This window comes from Zootoca vivipara, chromosome 4 (genome assembly GCF_965207765.1).
Source record: "Zootoca vivipara chromosome 4, rZooViv2.hap1.1, whole genome shotgun sequence".
NCBI lineage: Eukaryota > Metazoa > Chordata > Lepidosauria > Squamata > Lacertidae > Zootoca > Zootoca vivipara.
This window is the reverse complement of record NC_142587.1, coordinates 39,654,646-39,660,689: the sequence shown is the minus strand read 5'-3', so window position 1 is coordinate 39,660,689 and position 6,044 is coordinate 39,654,646. Positions and strand designations below refer to the sequence as shown.

At 43.6% G+C, this 6,044-nt stretch overlaps 1 protein-coding gene across 4 annotated transcripts in view; it reads left to right on the top strand.

Moving 5' to 3' along the window:
- ADGRG2 (adhesion G protein-coupled receptor G2) overlaps nt 1-6,044 on the top strand; it is a 43,371-nt gene continuing 37,327 nt past the window's right edge. For 2 of the 4 annotated variants that reach the window (XM_088667774.1, XM_035116579.3), the window contains exon 1: nt 1-134. The gene's annotated coding sequence lies outside the window, so the exon portion shown is untranslated. Of the gene's footprint in view, nt 378-6,044 lie in introns of all 4 variants that reach the window. The other 2 variants (XM_035116582.3, XM_035116581.3) reach the window with 2 other exon arrangements.

Sequence of the window (6,044 nt, the reverse complement as noted above, 5' to 3'; positions counted from 1 at the left end):
TGCGCCGCGCCTTTTCGCCTCCACTCCAAAGCGCCCGGGTGCCTCCACATCACAGAGCGGCGAGGGGCGAAGAAGGAGAAAGAAGGAGGACCAAGTTTCTCCTCGGGGCGCTGGAACCGTGGGGACGCGCGCAGGTGCGTGTCTGCGCCTTTAAAGGGGTCGCGCGCAGGGCGGGGTGGCTGTGGGGAGAGACTGCTAGGCGCCCAAACACAGAGGGGAGAGACGGCGAGGGAAACTCCCGCCTCAAGCAGACGCCTCGTTGGGACCCTGAGGCTGGCGACGGTCAGGGCAAGTTGCTGGAGCGACTGAGGTGAGAGAAGGGGCACTCGCTGCTTTGTCGTCCTCCAGACGTCGCCAGCTGCCGTCGGGGCAAGGAGGTGGGTCAGAGAGGCACCGTAGGCAAAAAGAGCCGAGTTGCTCATACAAGTTTGCCATCTGTGCGGGGGGAGGAGTCTTTTCCTTTTTTTTTTAAAAAAAAAGACCGTATTATTTGGGCTGCGTAATTAGACAAAGGATGAATGGAGCGGGGAAAGTCCCCCCCCCAGAGGAGTAGCAATGGTTTCAACCGCTGAAGGGTTCAAGGACTGGTTCATATGAGGAAGATGCTTCTGTTGGGGAGGCATAGGGAAATTCTCTATTCAGTTTTTCCGTCAGTCAAGCTCCAGAGAAACACGAAGGAAAGTCAAGCCAGGAATCAAAGAGCCACAGACATATGACACCTTTTTTTCCTCTTTTTTTTTTTTAAAAAAGGCAAAATAGTTTCAAGATTCCTCACAAGTTTAGTTTATTGGATTAGAAGCGAAATGTGCTTTTTGCTGTGGTCATGGAATGATCAACAGGTGTAAGGTTTGTCTACACAATGCTAAATCTGTAACAGAGGAATTGGCAGGCAAGAAGCTTGGAAGAAAAGAAGTGGATACCCAGTGGAAAGGATAGCTATTACATCTCCTAACACCCACTTATTTCTTGTCACACCCGGTCCTAAGAGGTGTTTGAAAGTTGTTTGGAGAGAGGAGGTAAAAGTACCGGCTTTCCCACTCTTCCGGAATTGTTGAATGGATCTGGGAATTCAATCTGTGTTATTGATTTTTTTTTTTAGTCCATTCGAGATAAAATAACAAAGGAAAAAGAACCCGGTAGCATAGATTGTAACAACAGCCCCACAGTATGCCTTGTAGGAACTCTGTTCAATTAATCTAATCTTGCAAATATGAAGTGTGTTATGGTGTAACTAATTTACCTGAGGTAACTGTGGAGGTGTCTTTTACTGTGGACTGTAATAGGTCACCTTGTACCCATTAGTCATATGCATTAGCACAATGCAAAGTGAAAGCATTTTTCAGGCCCATTAATTTCAGTGGGACAGAATTAAACATGTTAAGGCGGCATTTCTAAACTTCCCCTGCTAGGAAATGAGTCCACTGAATTAATCAATAGGACTTTTTTCTGGGTCAGTATATAAAAAACAATCCTTGCCTGAAGTGCTTAACTTCAGCTACTAGACTATATGTAGTATCATCCTTTGAAATGCTATCTAACCAAACTTGGACACTTTTATGCCCTGTTCATTTCATTGGGAGAGTTGAGACAAGCGTAACTCTCCAATTTAAATCAGCGAAGCCAATCCTTTGTATGTTTATTCAAGAGTTAATTCCACCTTATTCAAGGGGTCTTGCCTGGATACCTGTGCTTAGCAGGAGGTTACTCAGTGGCAGTGTGCAAGCAAAGGTCCCAGGTTCGACCCTTGTCATCTCCATGTCAATCAGGATGGGTGCATTGTGTCGAACCTTGGAGAACTACTGCAGTCAGTGTAGACCAGGGGTTGCTAACCTTTTTAGTCTGTGGACAAATTGAGATTTTTGAGGTTGTGTCGTGGGTAATACTTTCCCACCTCCTCTGAATCAGCCCATTCCTTGACCTACAGAAAGCCCATTCCTTGACCTACAGAAAGCCCATTCCTTGACATACAGAAATTTCAGTAGAGTTGATGTGAGCCTTGAAAAGCACATAGTGCTGGAAGAGTGGTGCTCTTTCCTAATCTGAAAGAGGAGCTGAAAGAAGTGGGGAACAGTGCCACTCTTCCAGCTTCCTCCCTTAGCTCTATATACTTGACAAGAGGGGAAAAGGAATCATCCTCACCACCTCCGGACAAAGGGGACAGCGAGGGGCCTGGAGGCTTTGTGTGCATCAGGGGAGACCTCAAAGGCACAACTGTGCCCACAGGAACCACATTGATGACTTCCTGTGTGGAAAGTACTGAACTGCATGGACCAATTTTTTAAAGTCAAGTTATGCTCTGTTTTTTCTTTACAAAGAAGAACACCCAGAGCGGTTTAAATGTAGTTTCTATGGGACATCTGATGAACAGCACTTAAAAGGGCCTATAATGCTTGTCTTTTACATTTCTGACAGCACATTGCCCAATCTCAATACATTTGTTTTAAAATAATGAAGATAGGCTGCGAATAATACAGAAGGCATGGCTGGCTGAACAGGTTTTTCAGTATGTTTAGGGATAAGGTGAAAGAGGAGTTCCTCAGTTTAATGAAATGTAATACAACTTCAATCCTTTATGAAAGAAAAAAGCCAAGTGATTTACTAGCAAAATCAATCTGGGTGAAATGCACCCAGTGAACACTTCAAATTCAGGTATTTTTAAGCACATGCTTAACTCTCCCATTGAAATTCATGACATATTGAAGTTAACTTTGGCTGGGGCATGACTTTCATCCTTTCACCTTTCACCCTTTTATGATTTTTGGGGAGGAATTAATGTTACTCTTCACTCTTAAATGTTTTTTATTGAAAAGTGCTCAGCACCGTGCTCTAATTTACCAGGTTGTGTCAGGTGCAGTTGTACACTGCATTGTTGTACAAACTGCATTGTTCTAATGGCAGGTGTGTTTCACACTGGTACTAAAATGGTCTCTTGTGTGGTTTTGGGTTTCATATTTACTCTCAGTGCACTTACCTTAAATCATCCTCCCTTTCCATTTCCCCCTCCTGTCTAATGCAGATTTTTTTGTTCGCTGTGCTTGTGTTCAGTTCTGTTGTTGAACATCTGAGACTAGGGTCACTGGAGGCAGGTGAAAACTTCACTATTGGGCATACTCACAGTTTTGGATCTTTGTGGTGGTTGTTTATCGAACAAGCAAGAGTGGGGATAGTACATGGCCGTGCTGCAAACCAGGAAAAAGAAATGGACCTGATATATCATATTACTAATATTATGGCAGGTTTTAGGAATTGTGAGATTCCTCTTGCTCCTATTTGTGGAATATTTTGATGTTTAAAGCAAACAAAAAAGGCCAAGTGTCCTATTGTTTGGTTCGCTTGGTTGTATGTTGCTTTGGGTTGCCCTGGGCTGGATAAAGCAACTAACAAATTTAAATAATAATAATAATATTGCTTGCGAGTCTTCTTGGTGCCTTCGTGCTCATGGACAAGAACACTGGAAGGGAGAAAATTGTTTATTTAATGAGCAATTAGGTAGAATCTGCTTGCATACTTTATATTTTTTGCAAAGTTAAATGTTACAGGCTTTTAAATACCCAGAGCTTCAAATTAAGGGAGTTTTCTTCAGTTTTCCCCTCTTCACCATCGCTACAGCCCTGGCTCCTTAAGTTATTCTTTGAGAAGCAGAAACAAAATTCCTTCCAGTAGCACCTTAGAGACCAACTAAGTTTGTCATTGGTATGAGCTTTCGTGGGCATGCACACTTCTTCAGATACACTGAAACAGAAATCACCAGACCCTTATATATAGTGAGAGGGTGAGGAGGGGTATTACTCAGAAGGATGGTGGGAATGGGTGATTGGCTGATAGGTGTGGTAAACCTGTTGACAACTGTTAACCACTGCAATTGGTCTTACAGGAAAAAGCAAGGGGTGAGATGGCTAAAATAGCTTTATCATGTATAACTTGTGTAAAGTCTGCTTATATACCCTGGACTTTCTGATTTTGAGTTCACAAGTAGTAATGAGGGTAGTAGTTACTTTCCATGGCTAGCTTGTGTCAGCTCTGCAGTTTCCCTTAATTTCTTTAGCAAAGCTTCCTTGACACTCACAGTGGCGAGAAACTTTCTGCAACTAAGTGCCTATTATGCCTATTATTATACTTAGGCTTAGTTACATTGGGGTATGTGAGCTAAAGGGTTCTGCCAAACTCAGTGGAAAAAGTGTGTAAGGGAGAGAGAGAGTTGCTGGAAGGAGTGGCACCATGCAACTTGCAAGGAAGCAATTCCAAGCATAAGAGTCAGCAGGAGAGAAGAGGCAGAGTTGCCTGAAGAACCACAAAACCTTTGAATGGTTGATGGTGATGGTCATGATCGTGAATGCAGTGTAGGCTGGTCCATTAAGGCTAATGGGACACTGCCCACTGATTTCAGTCTGCCCTCAGTCCAGCCCCCACCTGTCTGCCTTCTTACTGCCAGTCCAGGGTGTAGCACTGCATGTCAGCTCCCTCACCAATCTTAGTGTTACCCTTGTAGAACTCAACAGGGAGGAGCATGGGGACAAAATTAGAATTTGCTGGCTGTGCCTGTCATTGGCTCTGGTTCCACCTACTGGTTGGCCTCCCTGCCTTCCACCCTACCAGTCCCAATGGTCACCAGCCACCACTGCACTAATGCACTGCAGTATGAGAGTAGAAAAAGAAGGGGCATGGGGGAGTTTGAAAGTAAGGATGAAGAGTCTGATTATCACACAGTCAAGCTGAGTTTGATTTTGGTGATAGAGCTCTGGATAGAAGTGAAGGATGTTTTGCTTAGCAATGGCAACCAAAGACCAGAGAGCAAAGGTTATAGTAGTAGCTAAGGTGAGAGCACGAACTTCAGTTTTTGCCAATAGGAAGGCCTGCCTTTTCTCAGTGTTGTAAAGAGAGAAGAAACAGGCTTTGCTGGTGAAGAAAAAGGAGACGTATCAAAGCTTTGTCCTGCATGGATGGTGACATCATGGAGTGTGAAAAAGGAAAGAAGGGCTTTGGAGGAAAGATAAGCAAGTCTTAATACAAGGATGAAAGTTAAAGGAAATATCAGAGACAGGAACATTAAAAACTGCCATATACTGAGTCAGAGCATTGGTCTAACTTTCTCAGTAATGCTACACTGACTGGCTGCGGTTTTAGACAGGTGTCTCTTTCAGCCCTACCTGGAGATGCCAAGCCAAGGATTGAACCTGGAGGAGGGAGACAGGTCTATAGTGGAGCTGAGTGTCAACTGCATAAAGGTGCAAGAGCAGTTCCATGAGGAACCCCAGTGAGGAGACAGAGTAGGAAAGCTTCCCCTTGTGGAAACACTGGAAGACTGTTTATGCAGATATAGTGGGACAAGCTGAGGACAAAATCACAGAAACATAGAGCATTAAGCAAGAAAGAGTGATCAAGTGTATTTAAGGAAGACACTGGAGGCATAGATAGTAGACAGGTCAAGACAGATAAAGGTAGAGCACAGACTTTTTGAGAGAAGAAGAGCAAGCAGAGAGCAGATTAAACATAACTTGACTGTAGGTTAGGGTCTGACATGGCTTGCATCAGCAGCAAGACGCAGGCAAGATGGGTTAACTTGGAGGAATTGTTTTGTCTTAGCTGTGTCTACCTGGTTTCTCAATGTATCTGTATATCTCATGACCTGGTATTTTTATCTGGATGGGAAGCTGGTGATTTCATTGTGGGGAATATTCTTACCACAGTCAGATTCTGCAGAAGTTTAATAAGAATTAAAACTAGAATAGGATAGCAGTCATAGTCACAAATCACTATTACCATGGATAAGGGCTTCCAACTCTTTTAAGCAATATATGAACGAGGCTTGTTGCATAGATTTCAGTGGGATTTCTGCATACAGAACACCTCGGTTTATGAATTTTCGGTTTATGAACGCCGCAGACCCATCTGGAACAGATTAATCCACTTTCCATTACTTTCAATGGGAAAGTTCGCTTCAGTTTACGAACGCTTCAGTTTAAGTACTCCACGGACCGTCTGGAACAGATTAATCCACTTTCCATTACTTTCAATGGGAAAGTTCGCTTCAGTTTATGAATGCT